This window comes from Agelaius tricolor, unplaced genomic scaffold, assembly GCF_023055355.1.
Source record: "Agelaius tricolor isolate 1412-34295 unplaced genomic scaffold, bAgeTri1.0.p SCAF_12, whole genome shotgun sequence".
Lineage (NCBI taxonomy): Eukaryota > Metazoa > Chordata > Aves > Passeriformes > Icteridae > Agelaius > Agelaius tricolor.
The window spans coordinates 17,120,657-17,136,850 of record NW_027269272.1 but is presented as its reverse complement, the minus strand read 5'-3'; positions in this window follow the sequence as shown (position 1 = coordinate 17,136,850).

The following is a 16,194-nucleotide window of genomic DNA, read 5'->3' as shown; positions in this document are numbered from 1 at the left end:
CCTGCATGGGCTGAACCTCACTGAGAATTAAAAAAGCCACTGGCCTGATTTGTGCCCTGTTTGTGTCCCTGAGCACCCAGCTCTGCTCCCAGCATGGGACTGAACCCAGGCCATGCTCCTGGGGAGGGTGGTGGATGAGCCACGTGCAGGGTGATGGACACCAGGGCTGCTTCACCAGATCTCCCTGGGGCTCTGCTGCTGTGCTGGGTCTGCAGGTCCAGGGACACTGAGGGCATGGCAGGGAGGGCACAAGTGGGATACCTGCACCCTTCCTGGCCTCTCAGCCGAGCTGGGGCTGGGGCCTGTGCAGAGGGACAGCTGCCTCTGGAGCCGTGGCCATCAGTCCTTGCCCAGACACACAGCTTGGAAAATGTCACGAAAATGCCAGGCAGCGTGGGCTGGCTGGTCATGCTCTCCAGGCTGGAAGGACCCATCGATTTCCTGCCTGAGATCAATGCTGCTGCCTTCCCTGTGCACACCAACTCCTGCAGGATGAAATATTGAGGATCTGAAATGGGAGCTGAGGGACCGCCCAAGCAGTTTGAGCTCTTGTTTTGCACTACTAACTCAACCCCAACTCCCTCACAGCCAGCTCTGGAGGCTCCCCTGGCTCAGCATCACATGGCCGTGCCTCTGGTCAGCATGGGCTTGCCTGGGGCTTGCTTGAGCAGAAATACTGGATGAGCAAGCCCCAGGCAGAGCAGTGCCAGCTGCTGCTCTGCTTCCAGCCCCTCCTAAGCACATGGCATGGGACCATAGCCGGGCCAGTGACCGAGAAGAGGCAGGGTCTGGGGCTTGCACACTCCCTCCTGTCCCATCTACCCAGTCCCTAGTTCGGGGGCGGTGCAGTTGGCTTCCCCTGCTCCCCATCCCACAGCCAGGACTGCCATGGGCAAAGCCCTTCCTTGGCCCTTGAGGGGTCCTGGTGGGTGCTGCAGGGTGAGGGTGGGCATTGGGCTGCAGTAACTTTGTGTTTCAGGGTCGTGCTGACTGCTTGCAGCCTGTGTCTGGGGGATGTCAGTGTGACCGAGGGCACTGAGATCTGTCTGTTCCATCCCTGTCTCTCTCCTGTCCTTGATGGTCCTGGCAGGGCACAGCACCCTGGCAGCCATGTGGGGCCCCTTGTGGCTGCTGTGTGGGTGGATGTGACTGATGCCTCCTTGATGGCCATTATTGCCCTGTCTCACTTCACCCAGCTGCTTCCTCAGCCACAAATCTCCAGGGAATGGCTTTTTAATAGGCAGTCAATAGTATTTTATAATGCAGTGACAGACGCCCGTGTGGAGTTTTGGGTCCCTCATGCTCCACAAGGGCAAACTTGTCCTGCTGTCCCTGAGCAGGCAGGCTGTGCAGGGATACAGCTGTGGCTGCTGCAGCTCCAGTGCCTTGCCCAGTGTCAGTCTGTGTCAGAGTGTGTGTTCCCAGGGCTTTTTTGCAGCATCCTTGGTTGCAGCACAGCTGGGATGGAGTCCAGAGCAGCCAGAAAGGTGAGGCACTGCCTTTGCCTTTACCCAGCCTTGTGTTCCCAGCTGCCCAGAACCTGGGACTCCCCATTCTCCTTGGTGACCCCAAATTCTCCTTTCTGAGACACACAAGGGGAATATGCAGCCCAAGCCCTGATGTATTGGGTGGTGGTGCTGGGGCTGCCCCACCACGCACTCCACGTGCACAGCTGGGCCAGGATCACCCTGCAAAGCATCCCAAACCTTGTCAGAGATGGAGCTGCAGCATGGCTGGTGGCAGTTCCTGGGTGGAGATGTATGGGCAGACTTTGCTCCCCTGGCTGGGTTTTGATGATGTGGAGACTTCCTGGGTACCACATGCCAGCTCCCAAGAGATGCTGGACTCAAAGGCTGCTGGGCAAGTCTGTTAATTAAATCCTGTAATTAATGAATGCATGAAACCTAATAAAGAAAGAACTGATCTCCTCAGGGAGAATGGTTTCATGAAGAGCATTTTACACCTCTCCACCACTGGGAAGGCAGTGGTTGAGGACTCCTTCCTGCCTCAGGCTCAGTGCAGCCCCCAGGAAGGGAATTATGGAACTGTTTGCTCCAAGATTGATGCTCCCCACTGCCCTGAGCCCTCAGGGCCAGCCTGGCCCCTGCCACCTTCCCAGGATAAATGAGAGGGATTATCCTTCCCAGGGAGGTGATTTAGAAGCAAAGGGCCCTGTGGGATGGGGAAGGCAAGGATGGGCAAGCTGTTCCCACTGCTCCCACCCCTGTAACTGGCCAGGGGGAGTGACTGGTGCTTCAGGATGGTTGGGCTGAAGGAGCATTCCAAAGCACTGCCTGGGAGTCCAATAAATATTTCAGAGCCCAAGGGACCCCAGATGGGTCAGAGTAGAGGTAAATTGAGGGGCCAGGAGATGCAGGGAATGTGTGGATGCCATTGCTCTGTGTCTTTGCTCAGAGCTGGGAGAAGCATCTCTCTGTCCCTGCAATATGGAGCACGTGGTCAGGTTGGGCTCCATGCCACCATCTCCTCTCCAAACACTTTGTTTCTGAAGAGCTGTTCCCCAAAATTTGTCCATCTGTCCTCCCAGACTTACAGCAGCTTCTGTCCAACTGCCAGCTCCTGCCCCATCACCTGCTCCTGGCTGCAGGAACCCTCCTGCCCCCTGTGCCAGCTCAGCTCCTGGAGCTGTTCCCCCCACACTGCTGCATGCCCTGAGTGACACAGTGTCTCCAGAGCTCCCAGTGAAAAGATTTATCACCATAGCTTTGGGGATTAAAAAGCAATTCATCTATGAGGCTGCCCCAGCCTTGTAAGGCTTTTTTTTTGTGCTGTGATTATTTGCAACAAGCATGGGGTGGGTTTTTTTTCCTTTACAGAGCCAAACTCGAGTTTTACAGCACTTGCCTTGTATATCTGTAGCCATGATAAATGGCTCCAGAGTGTGCCAGCAGATTTTTTGCTGCCCCTTTTCAAGGGAAAATGGTTTCAAGGGAAGAGTTGTTTTTCCTTTCCTTCACACAGCCATGGGATAGGGGAAACTGCTGCAGTGTGAATTTGGCAAAGCCCTTGTGAGCCTGGGAATGAGCAGTCCCTGTCTAGGGCTGGGCAGGGGGGCAGGTTGGGGCTGCACAGCCATGGGTGCAGCACAGCAGCCTTTCCCAGCAAGATCCCAACCTTTGTTAGGGGAGGAGGGAAGCAGGAAAATGTACATGTCAGGACACTGTGATGGGTTTGAGCTTGGGGTGCTTTTCAAACCATATTTCATTTGTTCCCCTTATTCCAGGCTAGTGGTGGTGGTGAAAAACCAACACATAGTGCCTGCAGATGTTGATGGGCAGCACAAGATAGGCAGGAAGACAGACAGCAAGAAATCACAGAATCATGGAATAGTCCAGATTGGAAGGGACTTTTGAATGTTTTCTAGTTCAGCCCCTGGTGTGTATATGTAGAATTTGATTCTGCTCCTCAGGGACACCTCTGGGCTCAGCTTTTAGGCCCATATCAGAGGCAGCCCCTCTTCCTGCCTGGCTCCTCAGTGGATTCTCACAGAAATCCCACAGCTTCCAGGCAGGCAGTGCAGGGAGGCTGGGAAGGGCAGGGTGGGGAGCACAGCCCAGCCAAGGGCCTGGTGGAGGAGCTCAGGTGCAGCTCTGGGTGCTCCGGCTGACTCAGCAGTGGTGCACTGGGACTGTCACCTGCACCAGGGACAGTGTCCTCCATGTCACAGCAAACCCAACAGCCCTGCAGGGATGAGGCCACGTGCAGGGAAGTGATGGGGCCCCTGCACCCCACCTCTCTTGGGGCACATGGCGGGGAGAAACATTAGAGCCAGAGGGACAAAGGGCATCTCCAAGAAGTGAAGGACTGTGTGCTGTTCCATGTCTGAAATCCCACTGTTCTGCTGGCAGGGTGAGGGGGAGGACAGAGGTGCCATGCACTGTGCCCTTCCCCACAGGCCAGCAGGGACAATTAAAGCCACTGGGCACCTTTCACAGGCATCAGCTGGGGCAGGGTTAAAACCCCACCACAGTGGGTTAGAAGAGAGAGAGGGGCTAGCCCACATCTTCTCCTGTAGCAACTGTGGTTGCTAAAGATGGCAGAATTTATGTCAGAGAAGCCTGTGTGATGCTTAATTTTGTTCATGGGGACACTTTGGTTAAAAAATGAAAGTGAGGAAAGATAATTAGCACTGCAGTAAGTGGATTAAAGCTGGCTGGATGGCTGAGCTCTGAGGCAAGGGGGACTGCTAACAGCTGGCTGTGACTGCTGGCAGGACTGGGGGACTGGGCTCAGGGCCCTGAGACTGACCTGGAGGACAGCAGTCTGCAAAGGGCTTCCCTACAGCCCCACAGGCTGTGCTCAGGGCCCCCAGCACACACATCCCAGGGGCTGCCCTGCTGCCCTGGCTGGGATGTGGTGGATGAGGGGGCATCAGCCCTCTGGATCTTATTGGGGTAGAGCAAATTCCAGCATGAAGAGGAAGGCTGGGAAGGCCAGACTGGAAAAAGCTAACTTTCATCTGGTGTTCTACATATTTAGGACCAGTGGAACTGGTCCCTGACCAGTCCCTATTGTCTCTGCCCAGGCTTCTAAGGGCAAGGGTGTAGTACCTCAAGGGGAAATGCCTTCTTATGAACCATGTGCTTTTCTATAAGGTCAGCTCCTCTTCAAATATGGTTTTGAGTGTGTTTACCTCTGCTAAGGACTTCTCTGTGTTACAGCCAGGAAGGGAACAACAGCCCTGGTTCCTGCACTGCACCATGCCCAGATGGCATTTCCCTCCCTCCCTCCCTCCCTCCTGGCACCCAGCAGTGCTTGGGCTGAATCTCTCCAAAGTAAGTTTGAATGAGAACAAGTAAAACCCAACGTATGGACCCAGGCTCAGGGCTAGGCTCCAGCTGTCTCTGCTGCCACGTTATTACAGTGGCAGACTTTAATTACGTGGGTTTATCACTCTTTGTGCTTATCACGGCAGCCAGGGCAAGTTTGTCTTTTCAGTTCAGGACTATTTAATGTGGCACATTGGAGAAAGCTGTCTGAGACGACTGGGAGGCCAAACTCATCTTTCTTGTTATCTTTCCCGGGCGGGTGGAGTGACTGTGTCACATTAATGACCATCTCCCTTTGAGGATGCTGAGACTGAGCATGAGACATCCCCTCCTGCCCACCCCCGGAGCCTGCATCAGGCACAGGATGGCTCCAGCTGGCCCTGGGGCTACAAGCCAGGCCAAAAGCTGCATTTCACACAGCAATCAGCCTGGGGCTGCCAGGATGGGAGGACACAGGTTCCCAGCAGGTATTTGGCAGAGACTGATGGACTGGTTCTCCAAGATCGTCTCCACGCCCTGGCAGGGCAGGCAGTGCCTCAGGGGCAAGAGCTGCCAACAGGTGGCAGAAAATGGAGACACAGACATAGATCTGTTTTTCCTCAGTTCCTGTGCCTGGCCTCTTCCAGGACAGATGATAAAAACTCCTTGCTGCCTGAGACCTGCTTGTACCCATTGCAAAGAAGCTCAGCAGCACTGTCCTCCTTCATCCCCAGGCAGGGAATGTTCCTTGGAGGGGGAATCCCTGAGGGGCTCCCATGTGTCCTCTTGCATGGCAGCCTCAGCTCACACAGGGCTGTTCCCTCCCCAGACAGGCCTGACTGTGGCAGGCACCTGCTTTTCAGTGTCCTGCTTGCAGGGAGAAGCACGAGCCCTGAGCCCATTTCTCCCTTCCTGGCATTTCCAACCACCTCCATCATCCCATCCCATCCCATCCCATGATCCCATCCCATCCCATCCCATCCCATGATCCCATCCCATGATCCCATCCCATCCCCCCTCCTCATCCATCTCTGGCCCAAAGCACCCCTCCCCTGCACACCAACCCCTCCAGCACTTGCCTTGTTTAATTCCTTTTAATTTCTCATCCCTTGCTCAGAGCAGCTGGGGCCAATTTGCTGCTGCTGTCACCAGAAAGAAATCAAGTTAATGACAAGAAAGACATGATAATTTAGGAGACCCATCAAGCCTCAGTGCTGTATTAATAAGGAGCAGGAGGATATTGCTGCTGCCTGCTCTGCTCTTATCTCCCACACCTACAGCCCCAAGCCATCCTGGGAGCCAGCCAGCAATGCCAGGCTCAGGATGACTTTTTTGCCCCTCTGGTGTTTTCCAGTGATTTCTGCTCTGGCTAAAGGAAGATCCACATCTCTCTACAGCTCTTCACTTCTCCAAACTTATCCTGGCGTCAGCTCCAAACCTCTCTGTATTTCAACAACCTCCCTGCACAGATGGAAAAGCAAATGGTTGGAGCTGGGTTTGGTTCCTATTTTTCCGTGGCAATCCCGACCAACAGGCGGTGAGTCCATCTGGCAGGACCCTGAAACACAGCAGCAAGTGCTGTGCTCAAGCATCATCTGCAAGATGAGGGCTGGGTGAGGACTCCTTCAGGCCCTTCCCATGGAGGAAGGGAGATAGATAAGATGCATTTCTACTGATTCAGGCAAGGATGGTTGAATTAGATGTACAGCAGCAAAAAGCTAAAAGAAACAAAACACAGTAAGTGGTAACAATTGGGCTGAAAAGCACCCATTTGCACCCAGTGGGGTGGGGTGAGTGTGACAGTAGGATTTAAAGGTCAGATTTAAAGGTAATCTCTAGCAAGATTTTTGTCTCTGTGCTGATTGTCTCTGGGCAGACATAGCTGGGAGATATAAAGTTTAACCCTATTCCAAAAGCCAGTGGTTGCAGTAGGAAACCACCTACCCTTGGAGCTGAGATTGGTCTGAAGGGTGAGCATCTCCTATTTTATCCATCTGCATCTGTGAGCATCTCCTCAGTTGTTGGGAGGAATTCTCTGTGTCTTCTTGCTGCTCCTCAGGACCTTCTGCTCTAATTTTCCCTCCTCCAAGAGGCTGCTCTGTGCCCTACAAAACCAGGCTTATCCCACAAGAGAAGGATTTAACTTTTTTTTCCAGAAAACAAAGAGGCATTTTGCTGTGAGCCCCCAGGTAGCTGCTGTACCTCTGACCCCCCTGTTCACTGCCTTCACCCCAGACCCAGTGGTGGCAGGAGCAGGATCCCCTTTCTGCAGGTGAGAGCAGCAGAGGTCAAAAAATGGGTCCTGATTTTGTGCCCCTTTGGTCTGAGGCACTGGGCAAAAGAGGTGGCTCAATATGAGTAAGCAAAGTGTGACTATTCCTGCTTGGTGCATTTCTGCACCCTCCAGTCATTTCTGTGCTAAATGCACCTTTCAATACCAAGAGGGTGAAGCTCATTGTCACCCTGCAGCCATGACAGTGCAAGTACAGCTTGGTGCTCTTTTAGACTCACCAAGGTTTGCCTTTAGCTGGTTTTCCAGCAAAGCTGGTGTCAGGCAGACCTGGGGATGCACTCGTCTCCTCTTTCTGTGTTAGAAGCAGGAACAGCTCTTGACCTCCTCACACTTGGCCAGTCTGCAGGACCTTTTCAATTGCCCCAGCCTGTTTTTTGGCCAAGGCTTTGGCAGGAGATGGTTGGTGAGACCAAGCTCTGTGTTAACCCCTGCCGTGCTGCAGGTGTTCATGAGAGCCCAGGGCAGCCCTGGACAGAAACTGCCTTTGTCCTCTCTCACAGACAGCCTTCACCCACAGTGTGATGGGGCCAAAAAAAACCCCATTAAAATAGAGAAATCTGGTACCATTGTGGCTGGAAATGTTTGGACTTTCCCTTAAATTTCCTCTTTTTCTTCTGGACCTTTCTCCCAGTGAGATCTCCTTTTGCAAAAAGGTTTGCTCCCTCCTGGGCTGTGGCTCATCCACTTGGGATCTTTCATCACCTTCGAGGTCAGGAGGATGCTGGCCCAGCAGCAGGAAGCACTTTGTGTGGAGCAGCTCAGTTTCCCTGGGAGTGATGCCCAGAGCAGGGTGAGGATCAGGCTCACGATGAGCCCCAGCAGGTGGCAGGACCAGTTTGGGCACTCCTCAGCCCAAAGGCACAGGGTGATGCCACCTGCACCAATTTCAGCAGGTTTAGGCACAAGGCTGTGAGGCTCCAGCCCAGAGGGTGCAGGGTTTGGCACCCTTAGTGGGGATGATTCATTCTGCTCCTGAAAAAGGGAGCAGAGCCCCCAAGCTCTGCCCATCACTGCACAGGCACATCCCAAAGCCTCAGAGCAAATGAGTGTGGAGACAGCAACGTGTGCCCTTGCCCTCACAGCATCCTCAGGAAATGCTTCTTTCCTAATAACCCAACAACAATCCCTTACTGAGGCTGTTGTACACACATATGTACCAACACAGGGGTGTATTCTCAGTCTCAGAGAGGCTTTTCTAGAGGAAATGCAGCAGCTCACCCAGCCAGGGCTGCCTTATGTGGGGAGTGGGACACTGGGAGCACCAGTGCTCCTTCTCCCCAGGCTCAGATATAGCCAAAGCACCAGAGACACCTTCTTCCTCATCCCTGGGGCTGTAAAAAAAGCACCTTCCCTTCTTTCTTTCCAGACTTATTTTTTTTAAGACTCTGTAAAGAAATATACTTAGAGATGTTCAATTTCAAACCATGAATCAAATGTCTGGGAGAACTGCAACCTCACGAAGATAAATCAAGCTACAAACAGTGCTCAGAGGTTATTTATCCCACTGAGAATGACTGTAAAATCCACTTTTCCAGTCGGCAGTGTACCCAGGGAGCCTGCCCTCCCAGACAAGGCAGGAGGTGCCAACTACTTGTAAATCATATTCCTGGACCTTTTATTGGGCAGATGCTGCATTATTGGACTATGGCACAGGGCAGAGAAAGTAATGAAGGCAAATGGAGCAGAGCCACCAGAAAAACAAATCAAATAAGGATTTGACAGCATGATCTGTACTTGGATTTGCTCAGAGAAAATTGCAAGTGCTTTTGGTTTTCATGCTGGGGGTCAGGAAGGGCTGTGCAGGCTCCCCTTATCCTTGGGCAGGGGGTTGTTGACACGGGTTTGAGAGCTTAGGTGGAAATTTTGTCTCTGGTGGCTTTTTAGGCCATGTCTGCTGTGTCCCTGAAGGGGCTGCAGGTGGGGTGACCCAGTGTGCCATGGCTGGAGGGACAGTACCTCGATCCTGGGGAGGTGGAGAAGAACTCAGCAGAGGGATGGTCTTGAGAAGGGTTGCTGCTCTCCCCGTGATGCTGCAGGTCCTTCCTTCCTCCATCTTCTATAAATGGCCCTCAAGCATCTCCCCTGTCCACAGCACATGGGATTCCTGGCCTGTGCTGGGCTCTGAGGTCCCTGCAGGTGGGAGGCAGGGCAGCCTCCATCCTTCACTGGCGAGACCTCCCCTGAGGAAGGGCACCGTAGCCACCAGGACAGCAGCACAGCACGTTCTGAGGGCTGACTCTGCCTCTCCCAGCAGGCAAATCAGCCTCTCCAGCTTGGAGCAGTGCTCACTCAGCTCACTTTTATGTGCTTAATGCCAGGCAATGTGTAGGCTCTGCCCTGTGCTCCACATCATGTGCATAATAAACAGGCTAAAGCAGACGGCTAATTACTGGGAATGGAGAGCCTGGCAGGAGGTGGGCAGACGTTCTCTGCCTTTGCCATGGCTTGTTATAAAAGGGTTGAACTGCTCAGATTCATCTTCCTGATCCCATGGCTGACAGCATCCTAGAGCTGTGCTGGGGGCAGCACTGATGCTCAGAGCCCACTTCCCTCCCACTGCCATGGCCAGGGGGATTTCCCTGGGGTAGGGGCTGCCCCCTCCTCCATGGTCCTGCTGGCCCTTCCCTGTTTCCCCTGCTCCCTGGGATGAGCTCTCCCTCCTGAGGCTGTCACAGCACTAATTCAGTCCCTGAGGTTTTTCACTGTTGCTCTCATCCCATGTTACTCTGGTGCTCCTCAGGAGCAGCTCGTGCCCCTTTCTAGCCATGATATAAGTGATTATTAATGCATTAGTGTTGGGCTGCTGAACCATAATGTCTTTATAGTCAATAGCATTAAGCATTTAATTACCCAGCGGGATGAATCGATGGGCTGCTTTCTTTGCTCTACAATTAAAACTGAGCAGGAGAGATGCAGTGCAATTCTCAGTGTAGTTTTCAGTCTGCTTTAAGCTTCCTCTGCCTTTTTGTACACAGGGAGATGAGCTGATGGCTTGCACAGGATGGGAAGGAGAAGACTTTTTCCCAAGAAACCATGTTCTTGCCTCCCTCCCAGGATGCAGACATCATGATCACAGCTTGCCCAGCTAAATGAGACACCACTGGGTCGTTCAGGACTAGGTTTTTCAGGTCTGAGGCACCAACAGTGGGGAAATTATTGCTCTGAGTCTTATTTTTAACTGTGGTCGTAGGAAGTTTCAAAGCCATGGTTTTATCTCACATCCTGCAAGTGGGAATTTCTGTGGTGAGAGCTGGTTAGTGAAACAGCCCAGTGTGCTGCTGCGATGAGGCACAAAGAGTCTGAGAGTGGTCTGGGCTGGAAAAGCACTTTCAGCTCTTACTTTTGACCTCCTTTTGATGGAGCTTGCTGCAGGGGAGCAGATGGATGGTGAAATCTGGATGGGCTCAGTCTCCCCAGCTCCCAAGCTCTGACTTCTCCCAGGCTCACAGGTGGTCTGTACACCTTGACACCTGCCCTGGTCCTTCAGCTCTGCAGGCACAGTCAAGTGCAAAGTAACCCTTTCTAAAAAGCTCACCCCATGGCTGGACCATGGAACCATGAGAGCCCTTGGGGTGGCTGTTCCCTCTCAGCAGCAAGCTGGGACAGGGCCTTTGCAAATTCCGTGGATGAGGCTCAGTGGGCAACTTTAGCTGGGAGAGCACAGGACAGAAGCTCTCAGGGGAATGATAGAACATTTTCCTCTGAGCCTAAGAAGCCAGCCAGCATTTCCCACTGGCACTGATGCCTGTTTCCTAAAGCAGTTTTGGCTCTTGCTCCCTGGCAGAGACTGGGACATGCTATACTGGGTACACGTGTGTGTTTGTGGCTCTGCTCTCCCTGATGTTATTTGGTTCTGTTCTGGTGCTAGAGGTGAGGATAGGGGGCAGCCCCAGGTTCACCATGCCATGCTGCCCACTGCCTTTGCTGAGTGAGGGGGGCATGTGGCTCCCAAGCAGGGATGAGCTCACCCCCTCACTCAGATACAAACACAAAAATAAACTGATATCACAGAATCTTCTGAGTTGGAAAGGACCCACAAGAATCATTGAGTTCAATTCTTAAGTGAATGGTATATGGGGATCAATCTGGTGACCTTATACGGGGAGTGAGGAGAGACTCCTGCTTTTCCAGTTTGAGCTCAACAAAGATTTTTTTTTTTTTTTTTTTTTGATTGAGAAGGAAAAAAAGGAAAAAAAATCCCCTGGTTTGGATTTGTTCCAGGCAGAGCGTCTGCCTTCCACTGGCCTTGTGCCCAGGAGCTGCCGTGAAATGGAAATAGCCCAACACAGGCCTGGGAGCAGAGGGAGCTTCCAGCAGGTAAAATGGGAACAGAGACAAAGCCCCAGGTCACTGCTCCATGGGCTGTACCAAGGGGCAGATGTGCTAAGCCACAAGAGTGTGCAGATGTTTTACCTGAATGCCTTGACAGCCATCCCTGGAGACCCAGTGCTTGTCTGGATTCTATTCCCTATTGCCCCAGCTCTGGGAGATGAAGAGGATGCACAGAAATGTCCAATGCAAAGAGGAGCTTCCTCCTCTGGGCTGTCTCCACAGAGCTCCTGGAAAGCCTTCCCAAATGCTGCAGGACAATGCAGGAAGATGTGCAGTTGCATGGAAGTGTGACAGGCTCTGGCTGCTGGCCTGGCATTGCTGAACTGGGATCACCTGTAGCTTTGCTCCAGATTGGCCTCCCCTGGCTTATAAAGGATTTGCATGCATTGCTTCAACATGCCTGCCTACTCCCATCTCACTGACTTTCTCCACTTGGAGTTTCTGTACTCCAATAGAGAGAGAAGGGTGCTCCCAAGGTCTCCTCTCACCACCCAAATTGCTCCACATTCCCCTGGTTTGTCTTCTTTATCTCACACCTGCTGCAAGTCCTCTTCCGGTCCCGCTTTTCCCTCACACATCCTTTTTTCCAGGGCTGCACTTGTCTCCTGCTGAGCAGATCCAGAGGGGAGCCCACCTGGCTGGGAGGCTCTGGGTGGCTCTGGGGGCTTGCTGGGGGCTCACAAGCAGACCACAAGATCCTTCTGCCTGCTCCAGGTCAGGGGTGTTGGGGAGAGGAACTGGCCTGCCAGAAGGGACGTCTTAGGGGAATTGGCTCCTTCTGGAAACAAACACCTCCTTTTCAGTGTACCAGAAATTATCACTACAAGGAATACTTGGAGGTCATGTGGAGACTAAATCTGCATGTACAAAACTCTCTGTGAGTGTCACCTGCAGGCTTCCTCATCCATGAACCCCAGGAAATGGCACAGAGAGGTGCTGGGTTATCACCCAGCCTCTGCCAGAGTGACAATGGGCATGCCTGGCTCCAGGGGCCCATGCCAGTTCCTGCAGCATCCCACCTGAAGAAAGGATACTCCCCAGAGAAGAAATCCCATACTCTGCCAGGCACTGTTGACTTTCATCTCTGCAGGCCAGCGGGTCCCAGGCTGCCCATTTCAAGGCAGAGGACATGCACTTGTCTGTGACTACTTGAATTAAGTGCCATTTGTCACAGCAAGCCCTGCACCCACTTCATACTCGTCATCCTTGAGGACTCTCCTCTTGGCACAGACAGGGATAATGAAGAAAATACTTAATTAGACTGCTACACAGCCCCATCTCATTTTCTGTCCTGCATTAATCAGGGCCTGGGGAACTGTGCAGTTGGGAAGAGAGAGGCCAAGCCCTGAGTGCCTGGTGCTGCTGTGTCACCATCCATCAGCTGTGGTACCTGCTGGCATAGGAGCACCATAGTGGGGTGAGGTGGGCACCAAGAGGAGAAAAGGATTTGACAGTGGAGCACGGGGTTATTCAAGAAGTTTTGAGCAGCACCCAGACCTGGGATTTGCAAATTTGCTTTTATAGTGGGTTTTGGTAGGGGTTTTTGCTTGTTTAGTTGTTTGTTTGTTTTGTTTTCTGTCACCTTTGCCATGCCACTGCTCAGACCACATAGCAGGTGATGTCACACTGGGGTGCTCAGGGACACGTTTCATTGCTTTTCTAGCTCGTTTCCCCTTCTCTGAACACCCCCTGGGTGTTTGCTGGAGACAATTTTTTGGCAGCAGACGCCTGCACCAGCCACAGGTAAAACTTTTCCCCTCCCGCCTGCACTTGGCTGCTGCTCGTACCAAATGCACGCCGGGATGTCCCGGGAGCGACGGAGGAGGCAGGGCGGGATGTCCCGCTCCGCTGCGCCCAGGGAGGCGCTGGGGGAGCCGGGTGTCCCCGGGTTCTCACTCGGGACGCGCAGCCTTTTGTCACCATCTAGTGGAAACACGCAGCCGCGACCGGCCACAGGCTGAACGGGACGTTTGGAACTCGCCTCATCTGTGATTCCTGCGGGGCTCCCTCTCGGGCTGGCCACCCAACTCTCCTGGATTTTGGGGAGCGCGTTGGCCCCGCAGCCCAGCTCCCCCCAGCCCTGGGCAGCAGCAGCCGGGTATGGTGTTCCCAGCGCTGCAAGGCTCGGGAAAAGCACAGGGGTGAGCGTCTGCCACGCCAGAAACTGAGAATCTATGGCAAATCCCTCCTGGGGTCTCCACTGAACCAGCTAAATTCTCTTTAACTGTGGAATTATATCAACACTCCCTAGCCACTGACATGCAACAACAAGAGACAGCCATAAAAGGACCTGAAGTATATTTACTGCACAAATGGAGCTGACAAACCTGCTATTTTGGCCAAATTACCCTTCTCATTGATGCTTCTCTGTGAGACTTCCCTCGGCCTTGAAATTCCTGGAGCTGCCTGCAGAGGAGCTGGGCTGTGCAGTGCCACAGCAGGGACAGCCCTGCAATGTGGTGTGTCCCAGAAAAAGGCTGGCCTTGCTCCACTCTGGCATCATCCTGCCCAGTGCTAGGGCTGTAAAATCCTGGCCACACATGGGATACAGGGAACAGCCCAGCCTAAACTCTGGCATCTGCAAAGTCCTGGCTGCTTTCCTCTCTGCAGTATCCTGGGCCCTTTTTGGCCACAACAGCAGCTGGCAGGGTTGGGCCATACCCAGACCTGCTCAATGGTGCGTGGATAACAGTGCATGGATTGACGTGGAGCATGGATTGATGCAGAGCGTGGATTAATACAGTGCATGGATTGACACAGTGCACGGATTAATACAGTGCATGGATTGATACAGAGCATGGATTGACATGCAGAATGGATTAACACAGTGCATGAATTGATACAGAGCATGGATTGATACAGAGCATGGATTGACATGGATTATGGATTGATATGGTGCATGGATTGATATGGAGCATGGATTGACTCAGAGCATGGATTGACATGGAGAATGGATTAATACTGTGCATGGATTGATATGGAGCATGGATTGACACAGATTATGGATTAACACAGAGCATGGATTGACATGGAGAATGGATTAACACAGTGCATGGATTGACACAGAGCATGGATTGACATGGATTATGGATTGATATGGTGCATGGATTGATATGGAGCATGGATTGACTCAGAACATGGATTGACATGGAGAATGGATTAATACTGTGCATGGATTGATATGGAGCATGGATTGACACAGATTATGGATTAACACAGAGCATGGATTGACATGGAGAATGGATTGACACAGAGCAGAGATTAACACAGAGCATGGATTGACATGGAGAATGGATTGACACAGAGCAGAGATTAACACAGAGCATGGATTGACATGGAGAATGGATTGACACAGAGCAGAGATTAACACAGAGCATGGATTGACATGGAGAATGGATTGACACAGAGCAGAGATTAACACAGAGCATGGATTGACAGGGAGAATGGATTAACGCAGAGCATGGATGGACACAGAGCATGGATTGACATGGAGCATGGATTGATCCAGAGCATGGATTACACAGTCCCATGGGCAGTGCTGGTTCTCACTCCTCTGCACAGGGTGCTGCTGTGCTCCTTTCCCCAAATGCTGGGTTCTGCTGCAGCCTCAGAGATGCCAGAGGCAAGGACAAGCTTCCAACACACTGCTGGGGAAAGGGACAGAACACAGGCCATACTGAGAAGTCCCCTGCCAGGGTTGGGAACCAAGACTGGCCTGCTGCCAGCCCAGCCCTGTGCAGATCCCACTGCTGGCACTGCCACTGGACACATGCAGTGTCCCAGCTGCCAAAACTGCCCCTGGCTAAAGCAAAGCTACAGTTGTACCTTTCTCATGACAAACCAGCCTCCCACAGCATGTGGAGGAACCAAGGCCAGCCCCAGCACAGGCAGCAGAGCTGTTCAAGCAGTCATGGTACACGATTTTTGTTGCACTACATGCATGGTGAGGAGAGTGCAATCAGCTCTTGCTTCAGACAGTTAAAAATCACTTTCAGGTCTCTCTGTGTTGCATTCCATCCCTCTGCATCCCCTTGGACCACACTTGGTCTGTGTCACTGCTTCCCCCATGCAGTGTCCCCACTTGGGGACACAGTGGGACATGAGCCAGGCATTGCTATTTCACAGGCAGGGCCCAGCTGCCCTACACAAGGGGTTTTCCCAGGTGGGATCCCCATCTGTCTGCATGCATGTGACCAGGGTTGGAACAGGGGCACTATCCCACTCCATTCCAGCTCCTTCCCTCCCCATACTGGCTGATGGTGGCAGGCTCTCCACAGGCTTGGCTTACTCCTGGAGAGGCTGATTGATCTCATCCCCTCTCAGTGAGCAGGTGCCTTTAACTATGGCTCAGCTTGCCTGGAAACTGCCTCTCTTACCCAGCAGAGGAGAAAGAGGCACTAGGACAGCCTAGGGCCAGGTATGTTGCCTTACCCACAGTGTGTCCCTTGCTTCAGGTGGCACTGAACAATCCTGGGGGGTGCCCTCAAGGGCATCAGTGAAGGACAGCATTCATTGAGAGTCTGCATTTTTATTCTAGGGCTCTCTAGGATCTCATGCTCCCCAAGTCAGGTGCTTATCTCAAGTAGGCCTTGGAAGAGCAAACTGCTCCGAGTCACCCATGGCTGAGTCAGGAGCCCCCAGGAGCTGGCTGAGTGCCCAGTTTGAAGTGGTAGGGGAGGTAAGGCACTGGGGAAACCCCAGCAATGGAGGTTGCTCAGTCAGGTAGGGGCAAGGCAGCACCCACCCCTGCCAGCAGAGTAACAAGTGAAACAGGGGTACCAATTCTGCCCTGGGGTCATT